General features: G+C 62.8%; 2 non-coding genes across 2 annotated transcripts; both read left to right on the forward strand.

Annotated features, from left to right (window-relative positions):
- Nucleotides 1-3,004: 3,004 nt before the first annotated feature.
- LOC131867967 (5S ribosomal RNA) lies at nucleotides 3,005-3,123 on the forward strand. The gene has a single exon (XR_009366487.1). It is a non-coding gene; the product is annotated as a 5S ribosomal RNA (ribosomal RNA).
- Nucleotides 3,124-10,927: 7,804 nt separating this feature from the next.
- On the forward strand, nucleotides 10,928-11,046 carry LOC131867926 (5S ribosomal RNA). Its single transcript, XR_009366447.1, has one exon. It is a non-coding gene; the product is annotated as a 5S ribosomal RNA (ribosomal RNA).
- Nucleotides 11,047-15,362: the final 4,316 nt, after the last annotated feature.

The raw sequence follows: 15,362 nt of genomic DNA on the forward strand, positions 1-15,362 counted from the left end.
CTGGGAAGAGCCAATGCGAGAAACCCCACCAAACTCTCTGACAAAAAAAGAGGGGGCGCTCCAGTAACCCCGCTTCGGAGCGCACCCTGGGCAAACCCAGCCAAGGTGCCCACCCCGGCCAAGGTGCAGGCGAGGTGCGCACCCGGGGCAAACCGGGCTCCGACAACGTGCACGCCGCACCTTGGAGCACACTTCGTAGCGCTCCCGGGTGCGCACCTCAGAGCACACCAAGGTGGGCAGCGAGGTGCGCACCTTTGATGCGCTGCCTTCACTAATTTCCAGAAAAGGCAAAAAAAAAAGGAGATTTTAAAATTTCCGTTTTGAAAGATAGTGAAAAAAACGGAACGCGCGTGCCATCTTGAGCCCGCCCTGGTGCGCAGCCCAGGTAAGGTGCCACCCTGGCAAAGGTGCGCACCCGGGCAATTAACCCTACTTCCGACTTCGTGCGCGCCAGGGTGGCAACCGGGCCTCGGAAGAGCCAATGCGAGAAACCCCACCAAACGCTCCGACAAAAAAAGAGGCGGCGCTCCAATAACCCCGCTTCGGAGCGCAGCCGGGGCAAACCAAGCCAAGGTGCCCACCCCGACGAAGGTGCACGCGAGGTGCGCACCCGGGGCAAACCGGGCTCCGACAACGTGCACGCAGCACCTTGGAGCACACTTCGAAGCACTCCCGGGTGCCCACCGGCGTTGCGCACCGTGGTGGGCAGCGAGGTGCGCACCTTTGATGCGCTGCCTTCACTAATTTCCAGAAAAAGGCAAAAAAAAATGAGATTTTAAAATTTCCGTTTTGAAAGATAGTGAAAAAAAAGGAACGCGGGTGCCATCTTGAGCCCGCCCTGGTGCGCAGCCCAGGCAAGGCATGCGCACCAAGGTGCCCACCCGAGGTGCACACCCGGGGCAAACCGGGCTCCGACTTCGTGCAGGCCGCACCTTGGAGCACACTTCGGAGTGCTCCTTGGTGCGCACCATGGTGCCCACCAGGGCGCACCCGGGGCAAACCGGGCTCCGACTTCGTGCACGCCGCACCTTGGAGCACACATCGGAGCGCTCCCAGGTTCGCACCAGCGTTGCGCACCTTTGATGCGCTGCCTTCACTAATTTCCAGAAAAGGCAAAAAAAAACGATATTTTAAAATTTCCGTTCTGAAAGATAGTGAAAAAAACGGAACGCGGGTGCCATCTTGAGCCCTTCCTGATGCGCAGCCCAGGCAAGTTGTGCGCACCAAGGTGCCCACCCTGGCGGAGGTGCGCGCCCGGGGCAAACCGGGCTCCGACTTCGTGCACTGCATGGTGCCCACCAAGGCGCGCAACCCAGCCAAGGTGCCCACCGCAGCGAAGGTGCACGCGAGGTGCGCACCCGAGGTGCACACCCGGGGCAAACCGGGCTCCGACTTCGTGCACGCCGCACCTTGGAGCACACTTCAGAGCGCTCCTTGGTACGCACCAGGGCGCGCAACCCAGCCAAGGTGCTCACCCCGGCGAAGGTGCACGCGAGGTGCGCACCCGGGGCAAACCGGGCTCGGACTTCGTGCACGCCGCACCTTGGAGCACACATCGGAGCGCTCCCGGGTTCGCACCAGCATTGCGCACCTTTGATGCGCTGCCTTCACTAATTTCCAGAAAAGGCAAAAAAAAGAAAAAAATGAGATTTTAAAATTTCCGTTTTGAAAGATAGTGAAAAAAACGGAACGCGGGTGCCATCTTGAGCCCGCCCTGGTGTGCAGCCCAGGCAAGTTGTGCGCACCAAGGCACCCACCCTGGCCAAGGTGGGTCACGGGGTGGGTCCTAGGGTGGGTAACGGGGTGGGTACTAAGGTGCGTGCCAAGGTGGGTCATAGGGTGGGTGCCAAGGTGGGCACCAGGGTGGGTGTGCACCAACCCTAGCCAGGGTAGGTCACGGGGTGGTTGTCGGGGTGGGCGTCAAGGAGCCAAGGTGGGTGGCAAGTAGCCAAGTTGCGTGCCAAGGTGGGTGTCGGGGTGGGTGCCAAGGATCCAAGGTGGGTGCCAAGGAACCAAGGTGGGTGTCTGGGTGGGTGCCGAGGTGGGAGCCAGGGTGGGTCCCAAGGTGAGTGCAAAGGTGGGTGCCAGGGTCAAGGTGAGTGCCAATGTGGGTTCCAAGGTGCCAGGGTCAGGGTGAGTGCCAATGTGGGTTCAAAGGTGCTAAGTTGGGTGCGAGGTTGGGTGCGAGGGTGGGTGGGTGCCAAGGTGTGCTAGGTGGAAGCCCGGGTGGGTCGGCATCCCATGGGTGTCGAGTTGGGTGCCTGATGGGTGCTTCTTGTCAAGTTTTAGTCGTCGGGACTCATTTCGAGCCTTAGAGGTCGTTTCTTGTCCGGTTGCCCTGTCTTCGACCTGGGAACCCAATTTTGGTCCTCGGGTCCCATTTTTTTTTGTCTCGCATCCCACTTTTGGCCTGTGGCCTTTTCGGGGTCGATTCTCGTTTTGGGCATCAGAGCATGTTTCTTCTCCTAAAACCCAATATTTGTTTATTAAGTCTCGGAACACATTTTTGTTCTCGTGGACCCATCATGGGTCTTGGAACGCATTTGTGGTCCTTGGGTCCCATTTTGCATCCCGAAACTTGTGTTTTGGTGCTTGATCCCTATTTTGGGTGCCCACCTTGCACCAAGTGCGCACCCGGGGCAAACCGAGCGCCTTGGTGCACCGGGGCAAGATCGAGCGTGCACCCGAGGCGCCCCGAACATGCACCAAGGTGCACTCGGCCCACATGTGAGCGCAGGTCGTTGCGCCCGAGGTGGTGTGTGGGCACCGCGTTGCAGACGGGACACTGCACGCACACGACGCCCCCTCCAGGTGCACGCACGTAGGCCGGGCCGGGTGCACACCCGACGCCCTAGCAAGGTGCGCGCACCCGGGCAGGGCTCACACTTGGCGAACGGGGCGCACTTCGCGAGGGAGGGTGTGCACCTCGACGGGGGTGGGTGGCCGGGGTGGATTCGCACGTGGGTCGCGGTTTGCTAAGTACACACTGCGACAAGCTCATAACGGGTGCGATCATACCAGCGTTAGTGCACCGGATCCCATCAGAACTCCGCAGTTAAGCGCGCTTGGGCCGGAGTAGTACTGGGATGGGTGACCTCCCGGGAAGTCCCGGTGTTGCACCCTTTTTTAGTTTTTCGCCGGGCGTCGCAATGCTATTTGAATAAACCTTTTGCCCGTTTGCGTTCTCGTCGGGGCCGGGCCGGGCCGGGGTGCGCTGCCCGCACTACCGCGCGCGCGGGGGCGACACCGAGCGCGCACCCGAGGCGCCCCGAGCACACAGGCCACGGTGCAACCCGGGCGTTGTGCGCGCACCCCGGTGCGCCCGAGGTGCTGCGCGCGCACCCAGGTGAAATCGGTGTGCACCTCGGCCAGTGCGCGCTCGGTCGAGTCGCGCACGTTGGCCAAGGTGCACGGTGATGTTTCTTACTCTAAGGTTCCGCACCAGACGCCCGGGACAGGTGAGCGAAGCTGGGCGGGGCCGGGTGCGCGGCCGGGGCAGGTGCACGCAGCTGGAGAGAGCTTTGGAGCACACTTCGGAGCGCACCAATGATGCGCTCCATTCAAAAGTTTCCTGAAAAGGCAAAAAAAGTTGAGATTATAGAATTTCCCACTTGAGAGATTGTAAAAAAAAAAAATTTAAAATGAAGGAAACGCGGGTGCCAAGGTGTGCGCAGCCCAGCCAAGGTGTGCGCACCAAGGCGCCCACCCTGGCGAAGGTGCACGCAAGGTGCGCACCCGAGGCAAACCGGACAATTAACCCAACTTTCGACTTCGCGCGCACCTTGGAGCGCACTTCGGAGCGCTCCTTGGTGCGCACCAATCTTGGGCACCTCGGAGTGCACCATGGCGCCCACCAAGGTGCGCACCCGGGGCAAACCGAGCTCCGACTTCGTGCGCACCTTGGAGCGCACGAAAGGTGCGCACCATGGCGCCCACCAAGGTGCGCAGCCCAGCCAAGGCGTGCGCATCAAGGTGCGCACCCTGGCGAAGGTGCGCACCCGGGGCAAACCGAGCTCCGACTTCGTGCGCACCTTGGAGCGCACAAAAGGTGCGCAACCCAGCCAAGGTGTGCGCACCCCGGTCAAACCGAGCTCCGAATCGTGCGCACCAGAGGTGCACGCCATCGTGCGCACCTTGGAGCACACTTCGGAGCCCTCCTTGGTGCGCGCCGATGTTGCGCACCTCGGAGCGCACCCGGGGAAAACAATGCAATTAACCCGACTTTCGACTTCGTGGGCACCTCGGAGCGCTCTCGGGTTCGCACCTCGGAGCACACCGAGGTGCGCACCTTTGATGCGCTGCCTTCACCAATTTCCAGAAAAGGCAAGAAAACATTGAGAAGGTGTGCGCACCGAGGTGCCCACCCTGGCGAAGGTGCACGCGAGGTGCGCACCCGGGGCAAACCGGGCTCCGACTTCGTGCACGCCGCACCTTGGAGCACACTTCGGAGCGCTCCTTGGTGCGCACCAGGGCGCGCAACCCAGCCGAGGTGCCCACCCCGGCGAAGGTGCACGCGAGGTGCGCACCCGGGGCAAACCGGGCTCCGACTTCGTGCACGCCATGGTGCCCACCGCGGCGAAGGTGCACGCGAGGTGCGCACCCGGGGCAAACCGGGCTCCGACTTCGTGCACGCCGCACCTTGGAGCACACTTCGGAGCGCTCCTTGGTGCGCACCATGGTGCCCACCAGGGCGCGCAACCCCGCCGAAGGTGCACGCGAGGTGCGCACCCGGGGCAAACCGGGCTCCGACTTCGTGCACGCCGCACCTTGGAGCACACTTCGGAGCGCTCCTTGGTGCGCACCATGGTGCCCACCAGGGCGCGCAACCCCGCCGAAGGTGCACGCGAGGTGCGCACCCGGGGCAAACCGGGCTCCGACTTCGTGCACGCCATGGTGCGCACCGCGGCGAAGGTGCGCACCCGGGGCAAACCGGGCTCCGACTTCGTGCACGCCGCACCTTGGAGCACACTTCGGAGCGCTCCTTGGTGCGCACCAGGGCGCGCAACCCAGCCGAGGTGCCCACCCCGGCGAAGGTGCACGCGAGGTGCGTACCCGGGGCAAACCGGGCTCCGACTTCGTGCACGCCGCACCTTGGAGCACACTTCGGAGCGCTCCTTGGTGCGCACCATGGTGCCCACCAGGCCGCGCAACCCAGCCAAGGTGTGCGCACCAAGGTGCACGCGAGGTGCGCACCCGGGGCAAACCGGGGTCCGACTTCGTGCACGCCGCACCTTGGAGCACACATCGGGGCGCTCCCGGGTTCGCACCGGCGTTGCGCACCGTGGTGGGCACCTCGGAGCACACCAAGGTGGGCAGCGAGGTGCGCACCTTTGATGCGATGCCTTCACTAATTTCCATAAAAGGCAAAAAAAAAACGAGATTTTAAAATTTCCGTTTTGAAAGATAGTGAGAAAAAGGGAATGCTGGTGCCATCTTGAGCCCGCCCTGGTGCGCAGCCCAGCCAAGGTGTGCGCACCAAGGTGCCCACCCTGGCGAAGGTGCGCGCCCGGGCAATTAACCCAACTTCCAACTTCGCGCGCGCCAGGGTGGGAGCGCACCCAACAACCGGGCCTGGGAAGAGCCAATGCGAGAAACCCCACCAAACGCTCTGACAAAAAAAGAGGGGGCGCTCCAGTAACCCCGCTTCGGAGCGCACCCTGGGCAAACCCAGCCAAGGTGCCCACCCCGGCCAAGGTGCAGGCGAGGTGCGCACCCGGGGCAAACCGGGCTCCGACAACGTGCACGCCGCACCTTGGAGCACACTTCGTAGCGCTCCCGGGTGCGCACCTCAGAGCACACCAAGGTGGGCAGCGAGGTGCGCACCTTTGATGCGCTGCCTTCACTAATTTCCAGAAAAGGCAAAAAAAAAAGGAGATTTTAAAATTTCCGTTTTGAAAGATAGTGAAAAAAACGGAACGCGCGTGCCATCTTGAGCCCGCCCTGGTGCGCAGCCCAGGTAAGGTGCCCACCCTGGCAAAGGTGCGCACCCGGGCAATTAACCCTACTTCCGACTTCGTGCGCGCCAGGGTGGCAACCGGGCCTCGGAAGAGCCAATGCGAGAAACCCCACCAAACGCTCCGACAAAAAAAGAGGCGGCGCTCCAATAACCCCGCTTCGGAGCGCAGCCGGGGCAAACCCAGCCAAGGTGCCCACCCCGACGAAGGTGCACGCGAGGTGCGCACCCGGGGCAAACCGGGCTCCGACAACGTGCACGCAGCACCTTGGAGCACACTTCGAAGCACTCCCGGGTGCCCACCGGCGTTGCGCACCGTGGTGGGCAGCGAGGTGCGCACCTTTGATGCGCTGCCTTCACTAATTTCCAGAAAAAGGCAAACAAAAATGAGATTTTAAAATTTCCGTTTTGAAAGATAGTGAAAAAAAAGGAACGCGGGTGCCATCTTGAGCCCGCCCTGGTGCGCAGCCCAGGCAAGGCATGCGCACCAAGGTGCCCACCCGAGGTGCACACGCGGGGCAAACCGGGCTCCGACTTCGTGCAGGCCGCACCTTGGAGCACACTTCGGAGCGCTCCTTGGTGCGCACCATGGTGCCCACCAGGGCGCGCAACCCAGCCAAGGTCTGCACACCAAGGTGCCCACCCCGGCGAAGGTGCACGCGAGGTGCGCACCCGGGGCAAACCGGGCTCCGACTTCGTGCACGCCATGGTGCCCACCGCGGCGAAGGTGCACGCGAGGTGCGCACCCGGGGCAAACCGGGCTCCGACTTCGTGCACGCCGCACCTTGGAGCACACTTCGGAGCGCTCCTTGGTGCGCACCATGGTGCCCACCAGGGCGCGCAACCCAGCCAAGGTGTGCGCACCAAGGTGCACGCGAGGTGCGCACCCGGGGCAAACCGGGGTCCGACTTCGTGCACGCCGCACCTTGGAGCACACATCGGAGCGCTCCCAGGTTCGCACCAGCGTTGCGCACCTTTGATGCGCTGCCTTCACTAATTTCCAGAAAAGGCAAAAAAAAACGATATTTTAAAATTTCCGTTCTGAAAGATAGTGAAAAAAACGGAACGCGGGTGCCATCTTGAGCCCTTCCTGGTGCGCAGCCCAGGCAAGTTGTGCGCACCAAGGTGCCCACCCTGGCGGAGGTGCGCGCCCGGGGCAAACCGGGCTCCGACTTCGTGCACTGCATGGTGCCCACCAAGGCGCGCAACCCAGCCAAGGTGCCCACCGCAGCGAAGGTGCACGCGAGGTGCACACCCGGGGCAAACCGGGCTCCGACTTCGTGCACGCCGCACCTTGGAGCACACTTCAGAGCGCTCCTTGGTGCGCACCAGGGCGCGCAACCCAGCCGAGGTGCCCACCCCGGCGAAGGTGCACGCGAGGTGCGCACCCGGGGCAAACCGGGCTCCGACTTCGTGCACGCCATGGTGCCCACCGCGGCGAAGGTGCGCACCCGGGGCAAACCGGGCTCCGACTTCGTGCACGCCGCACCTTGGAGCACACTTCGGAGCGCTCCTTGGTGCGCACCATGGTGCCCACCAGGCCGCGCAACCCAGCCAAGGTGTGCGCACCAAGGTGCACGCGAGGTGCGCACCCGGGGCAAACCGGGGTCCGACTTCGTGCACGCCGCACCTTGGAGCACACATCGGGGCGCTCCCGGGTTCGCACCGGCGTTGCGCACCGTGGTGGGCACCTCGGAGCACACCAAGGTGGGCAGCGAGGTGCGCACCTTTGATGCGATGCCTTCACTAATTTCCATAAAAGGCAAAAAAAAAACGAGATTTTAAAATTTCCGTTTTGAAAGATAGTGAGAAAAAGGGAATGCTGGTGCCATCTTGAGCCCGCCCTGGTGCGCAGCCCAGCCAAGGTTTGCGCACCAAGGTGCCCACCCTGGCGAAGGTGCGCGCCCGGGCAATTAACCCAACTTCCAACTTCGCGCGCGCTAGGGTGGGAGCGCACCCAACAACCGGGCCTGGGAAGAGCCAATGCGAGAAACCCCACCAAACTCTCTGACAAAAAAAGAGGGGGCGCTCCAGTAACCCCGCTTCGGAGCGCACCCTGGGCAAACCCAGCCAAGGTGCCCACCCCGGCCAAGGTGCAGGCGAGGTGCGCACCCGGGGCAAACCGGGCTCCGACAACGTGCACGCCGCACCTTGGAGCACACTTCGTAGCGCTCCCGGGTGCGCACCTCAGAGCACACCAAGGTGGGCAGCGAGGTGCGCACCTTTGATGCGCTGCCTTCACTAATTTCCAGAAAAGGCAAAAAAAAAAGGAGATTTTAAAATTTCCGTTTTGAAAGATAGTGAAAAAAACGGAACGCGCGTGCCATCTTGAGCCCGCCCTGGTGCGCAGCCCAGGTAAGGTGCCACCCTGGCAAAGGTGCGCACCCGGGCAATTAACCCTACTTCCGACTTCGTGCGCGCCAGGGTGGCAACCGGGCCTCGGAAGAGCCAATGCGAGAAACCCCACCAAACGCTCCGACAAAAAAAGAGGCGGCGCTCCAATAACCCCGCTTCGGAGCGCAGCCGGGGCAAACCAAGCCAAGGTGCCCACCCCGACGAAGGTGCACGCGAGGTGCGCACCCGGGGCAAACCGGGCTCCGACAACGTGCACGCAGCACCTTGGAGCACACTTCGAAGCACTCCCGGGTGCCCACCGGCGTTGCGCACCGTGGTGGGCAGCGAGGTGCGCACCTTTGATGCGCTGCCTTCACTAATTTCCAGAAAAAGGCAAAAAAAAATGAGATTTTAAAATTTCCGTTTTGAAAGATAGTGAAAAAAAAGGAACGCGGGTGCCATCTTGAGCCCGCCCTGGTGCGCAGCCCAGGCAAGGCATGCGCACCAAGGTGCCCACCCGAGGTGCACACCCGGGGCAAACCGGGCTCCGACTTCGTGCAGGCCGCACCTTGGAGCACACTTCGGAGCGCTCCTTGGTGCGCACCATGGTGCCCACCAGGGCGCACCCGGGGCAAACCGGGCTCCGACTTCGTGCACGCCGCACCTTGGAGCACACATCGGAGCGCTCCCAGGTTCGCACCAGCGTTGCGCACCTTTGATGCGCTGCCTTCACTAATTTCCAGAAAAGGCAAAAAAAAACGATATTTTAAAATTTCCGTTCTGAAAGATAGTGAAAAAAACGGAACGCGGGTGCCATCTTGACCCCTTCCTGGTGCGCAGCCCAGGCAAGTTGTGCGCACCAAGGTGCCCACCCTGGCGGAGGTGCGCGCCCGGGGCAAACCGGGCTCCGACTTCGTGCACTGCATGGTGCCCACCAAGGCGCGCAACCCAGCCATGGTGCCCACCGCAGCGAAGGTGCACGCGAGGTGCGCACCCGAGGTGCACACCCGGGGCAAACCGGGCTCCGACTTCGTGCACGCCGCACCTTGGAGCACACTTCAGAGCGCTCCTTGGTACGCACCAGGGCGCGCAACCCAGCCAAGGTGCTCACCCCGGCGAAGGTGCACGCGAGGTGCGCACCCGGGGCAAACCGGGCTCGAACTTCGTGCACGCCGCACCTTGGAGCACACATCGGAGCGCTCCCGGGTTCGCACCAGCATTGCGCACCTTTGATGCGCTGCCTTCACTAATTTCCAGAAAAGGCAAAAAAAAGAAAAAAATGAGATTTTAAAATTTCCGTTTTGAAAGATAGTGAAAAAAACGGAACGCGGGTGCCATCTTGAGCCCGCCCTGGTGTGCAGCCCAGGCAAGTTGTGCGCACCAAGGCACCCACCCTGGCCAAGGTGGGTCACGGGGTGGGTCCTAGGGTGGGTAACGGGGTGGGTACTAAGGTGCGTGCCAAGGTGGGTCATAGGGTGGGTGCCAAGGTGGGCACCAGGGTGGGTGTGCACCAACCCTAGCCAGGGTAGGTCACGGGGTGGTTGTCGGGGTGGGCGTCAAGGAGCCAAGGTGGGTGGCAAGTAGCCAAGTTGCGTGCCAAGGTGGGTGTCGGGGTGGGTGCCAAGGATCCAAGGTGGGTGCCAAGGAACCAAGGTGGGTGTCTGGGTGGGTGCCGAGGTGGGAGCCAGGGTGGGTCCCAAGGTGAGTGCAAAGGTGGGTGCCAGGGTCAAGGTGAGTGCCAATGTGGGTTCCAAGGTGCCAGGGTCAGGGTGAGTGCCAATGTGGGTTCAAAGGTGCTAAGTTGGGTGCGAGGTTGGGTGCGAGGGTGGGTGGGTGCCAAGGTGTGCTAGGTGGAAGCCCGGGTGGGTCGGCATCCCATGGGTGTCGAGTTGGGTGCCTGATGGGTGCTTCTTGTCAAGTTTTAGTCGTCGGGACTCATTTCGAGCCTTAGAGGTCGTTTCTTGTCCGGTTGCCCTGTCTTCGACCTGGGAACCCAATTTTGGTCCTCGGGTCCCATTTTTTTTTGTCTCGCATCCCACTTTTGGCCTGTGGCCTTTTCGGGGTCGATTCTCGTTTTGGGCATCAGAGCATGTTTCTTCTCCTAAAACCCAATATTTGTTTATTAAGTCTCGGAACACATTTTTGTTCTCGTGGACCCATCATGGGTCTTGGAACGCATTTGTGGTCCTTGGGTCCCATTTTGCATCCCGAAACTTGTGTTTTGGTGCTTGATCCCTATTTTGGGTGCCCACCTTGCACCAAGTGCGCACCCGGGGCAAACCGAGCGCCTTGGTGCACCGGGGCAAGATTGAGCGTGCACCCGAGGCGCCCCGAACATGCACCAAGGTGCACTCGGCCCACATGTGAGCGCAGGTCGTTGCGCCCGAGGTGGTGTGTGGGCACCGCGTTGCAGACGGGACACTGCACGCACACGACGCCCCCTCCAGGTGCACGCACGTAGGCCGGGCCGGGTGCACACCCGACGCCCTAGCAAGGTGCGCGCACCCGGGCAGGGCTCACACTTGGCGAACGGGGCGCACTTCGCGAGGGAGGGTGTGCACCTCGACGGGGGTGGGTGGCCGGGGTGGATTCGCACGTGGGTCGCGGTTTGCTAAGTACACACTGCGACAAGCTCATAACGGGTGCGATCATACCAGCGTTAGTGCACCGGATCCCATCAGAACTCCGCAGTTAAGCGCGCTTGGGCCGGAGTAGTACTGGGATGGGTGACCTCCCGGGAAGTCCCGGTGTTGCACCCTTTTTTAGTTTTTCGCCGGGCGTCGCAATGCTATTTGAATAAACCTTTTGCCCGTTTGCGTTCTCGTCGGGGCCGGGCCGGGCCGGGGTGCGCTGCCCGCACTACCGCGCGCGCGGGGGCGACACCGAGCGCGCACCCGAGGCGCCCCGAGCACACAGGCCACGGTGCAACCCGGGCGTTGTGCGCGCACCCCGGTGCGCCCGAGGTGCTGCGCGCGCACCCAGGTGAAATCGGTGTGCACCTCGGCCAGTGCGCGCTCGGTCGAGTCGCGCACGTTGGCCAAGGTGCACGGTGATGTTTCTTACTCTAAGGTTCCGCACCAGACGCCCGGGACAGGTGAGCGAAGCTGGGCGGGGCCGGGTGCGCGGCCGGGGCAGGTGCACGCAGCTGGAGAGAGCTTTGGAGCACACTTCGGAGCGCACCAATGATGCGCTCCATTCAAAAGTTTCCTGAAAAGGCAAAAAAAGTTGAGATTATAGAATTTCCCACTTGAGAGATTGTAAAAAAAAAAAATTTAAAATGAAGGAAACGCGGGTGCCAAGGTGTGCGCAGCCCAGCCAAGGTGTGCGCACCAAGGCGCCCACCCTGGCGAAGGTGCACGCAAGGTGCGCACCCGAGGCAAACCGGACAATTAACCCAACTTTCGACTTCGCGCGCACCTTGGAGCGCACTTCGGAGCGCTCCTTGGTGCGCACCAATCTTGGGCACCTCGGAGTGCACCATGGCGCCCACCAAGGTGCGCACCCGGGGCAAACCGAGCTCCGACTTCGTGCGCACCTTGGAGCGCACGAAAGGTGCGCACCATGGCGCCCACCAAGGTGCGCAGCCCAGCCAAGGCGTGCGCATCAAGGTGCGCACCCTGGCGAAGGTGCGCACCCGGGGCAAACCGAGCTCCGACTTCGTGCGCACCTTGGAGCGCACAAAAGGTGCGCAACCCAGCCAAGGTGTGCGCACCCCGGTCAAACCGAGCTCCGAATCGTGCGCACCAGAGGTGCACGCCATCGTGCGCACCTTGGAGCACACTTCGGAGCCCTCCTTGGTGCGCGCCGATGTTGCGCACCTCGGAGCGCACCCGGGGAAAACAATGCAATTAACCCGACTTTCGACTTCGTGGGCACCTCGGAGCGCTCTCGGGTTCGCACCTCGGAGCACACCGAGGTGCGCACCTTTGATGCGCTGCCTTCACCAATTTCCAGAAAAGGCAAGAAAACATTGAGAAGGTGTGCGCACCGAGGTGCCCACCCTGGCGAAGGTGCACGCGAGGTGCGCACCCGGGGCAAACCGGGCTCCGACTTCGTGCACGCCGCACCTTGGAGCACACTTCGGAGCGCTCCTTGGTGCGCACCAGGGCGCGCAACCCAGCCGAGGTGCCCACCCCGGCGAAGGTGCACGCGAGGTGCGCACCCGGGGCAAACCGGGCTCCGACTTCGTGCACGCCATGGTGCCCACCGCGGCGAAGGTGCACGCGAGGTGCGCACCCGGGGCAAACCGGGCTCCGACTTCGTGCACGCCGCACCTTGGAGCACACTTCGGAGCGCTCCTTGGTGCGCACCATGGTGCCCACCAGGGCGCGCAACCCCGCCGAAGGTGCACGCGAGGTGCGCACCCGGGGCAAACCGGGCTCCGACTTCGTGCACGCCGCACCTTGGAGCACACTTCGGAGCGCTCCTTGGTGCGCACCATGGTGCCCACCAGGGCGCGCAACCCCGCCGAAGGTGCACGCGAGGTGCGCACCCGGGGCAAACCGGGCTCCGACTTCGTGCACGCCATGGTGCGCACCGCGGCGAAGGTGCGCACCCGGGGCAAACCGGGCTCCGACTTCGTGCACGCCGCACCTTGGAGCACACTTCGGAGCGCTCCTTGGTGCGCACCAGGGCGCGCAACCCAGCCGAGGTGCCCACCCCGGCGAAGGTGCACGCGAGGTGCGTACCCGGGGCAAACCGGGCTCCGACTTCGTGCACGCCGCACCTTGGAGCACACTTCGGAGCGCTCCTTGGTGCGCACCATGGTGCCCACCAGGCCGCGCAACCCAGCCAAGGTGTGCGCACCAAGGTGCACGCGAGGTGCGCACCCGGGGCAAACCGGGGTCCGACTTCGTGCACGCCGCACCTTGGAGCACACATCGGGGCGCTCCCGGGTTCGCACCGGCGTTGCGCACCGTGGTGGGCACCTCGGAGCACACCAAGGTGGGCAGCGAGGTGCGCACCTTTGATGCGATGCCTTCACTAATTTCCATAAAAGGCAAAAAAAAAACGAGATTTTAAAATTTCCGTTTTGAAAGATAGTGAGAAAAAGGGAATGCTGGTGCCATCTTGAGCCCGCCCTGGTGCGCAGCCCAGCCAAGGTGTGCGCACCAAGGTGCCCACCCTGGCGAAGGTGCGCGCCCGGGCAATTAACCCAACTTCCAACTTCGCGCGCGCCAGGGTGGGAGCGCACCCAACAACCGGGCCTGGGAAGAGCCAATGCGAGAAACCCCACCAAACGCTCTGACAAAAAAAGAGGGGGCGCTCCAGTAACCCCGCTTCGGAGCGCACCCTGGGCAAACCCAGCCAAGGTGCCCACCCCGGCCAAGGTGCAGGCGAGGTGCGCACCCGGGGCAAACCGGGCTCCGACAACGTGCACGCCGCACCTTGGAGCACACTTCGTAGCGCTCCCGGGTGCGCACCTCAGAGCACACCAAGGTGGGCAGCGAGGTGCGCACCTTTGATGCGCTGCCTTCACTAATTTCCAGAAAAGGCAAAAAAAAAAGGAGATTTTAAAATTTCCGTTTTGAAAGATAGTGAAAAAAACGGAACGCGCGTGCCATCTTGAGCCCGCCCTGGTGCGCAGCCCAGGTAAGGTGCCCACCCTGGCAAAGGTGCGCACCCGGGCAATTAACCCTACTTCCGACTTCGTGCGCGCCAGGGTGGCAACCGGGCCTCGGAAGAGCCAATGCGAGAAACCCCACCAAACGCTCCGACAAAAAAAGAGGCGGCGCTCCAATAACCCCGCTTCGGAGCGCAGCCGGGGCAAACCCAGCCAAGGTGCCCACCCCGACGAAGGTGCACGCGAGGTGCGCACCCGGGGCAAACCGGGCTCCGACAACGTGCACGCAGCACCTTGGAGCACACTTCGAAGCACTCCCGGGTGCCCACCGGCGTTGCGCACCGTGGTGGGCAGCGAGGTGCGCACCTTTGATGCGCTGCCTTCACTAATTTCCAGAAAAAGGCAAACAAAAATGAGATTTTAAAATTTCCGTTTTGAAAGATAGTGAAAAAAAAGGAACGCGGGTGCCATCTTGAGCCCGCCCTGGTGCGCAGCCCAGGCAAGGCATGCGCACCAAGGTGCCCACCCGAGGTGCACACGCGGGGCAAACCGGGCTCCGACTTCGTGCAGGCCGCACCTTGGAGCACACTTCGGAGCGCTCCTTGGTGCGCACCATGGTGCCCACCAGGGCGCGCAACCCAGCCAAGGTCTGCACACCAAGGTGCCCACCCCGGCGAAGGTGCACGCGAGGTGCGCACCCGGGGCAAACCGGGCTCCGACTTCGTGCACGCCATGGTGCCCACCGCGGCGAAGGTGCACGCGAGGTGCGCACCCGGGGCAAACCGGGCTCCGACTTCGTGCACGCCGCACCTTGGAGCACACTTCGGAGCGCTCCTTGGTGCGCACCATGGTGCCCACCAGGGCGCGCAACCCAGCCAAGGTGTGCGCACCAAGGTGCACGCGAGGTGCGCACCCGGGGCAAACCGGGGTCCGACTTCGTGCACGCCACACCTTGGAGCACACATCGGAGCGCTCCCAGGTTCGCACCAGCGTTGCGCACCTTTGATGCGCTGCCTTCACTAATTTCCAGAAAAGGCAAAAAAAAACGAGATTTTAAAATTTCCGTTCTGAAAGATAGTGAAAAAAACGGAACGCGGGTGCCATCTTGAGCCCTTCCTGGTGCGCAGCCCAGGCAAGTTGTGCGCACCAAGGTGCCCACCCTGGCGGAGGTGCGCGCCCGGGGCAATCCGGGCTCCGACTTCGTGCACTGCATGGTGCCCACCAAGGCGCGCAACCCAGCCAAGGTGCCCACCGCAGCGAAGGTGCACGCGAGGTGCGCACCCGAGGTGCACACCCGGGGCAAACCGGGCTCCGACTTCGTGCACGCCGCACCTTGGAGCACACTTCAGAGCGCTCCTTGGTGCGCACCAGGGCGCGCAACCCAACCAAGGTCTGCACACCAAGGTGCTCACCCCGGCGAAGGTGCACGCGAGGTGCGCACCCGGGGCAAACCGGGCTCGGACTTCGTGCACGCCGCACCTTGGAGCACACATCGGAGCGCTCCCGGGTTCG

The sequence above is a fragment of the Cryptomeria japonica genome, unplaced genomic scaffold (assembly GCF_030272615.1).
Source record: "Cryptomeria japonica unplaced genomic scaffold, Sugi_1.0 HiC_scaffold_191, whole genome shotgun sequence".
Lineage (NCBI taxonomy): Eukaryota > Viridiplantae > Streptophyta > Pinopsida > Cupressales > Cupressaceae > Cryptomeria > Cryptomeria japonica.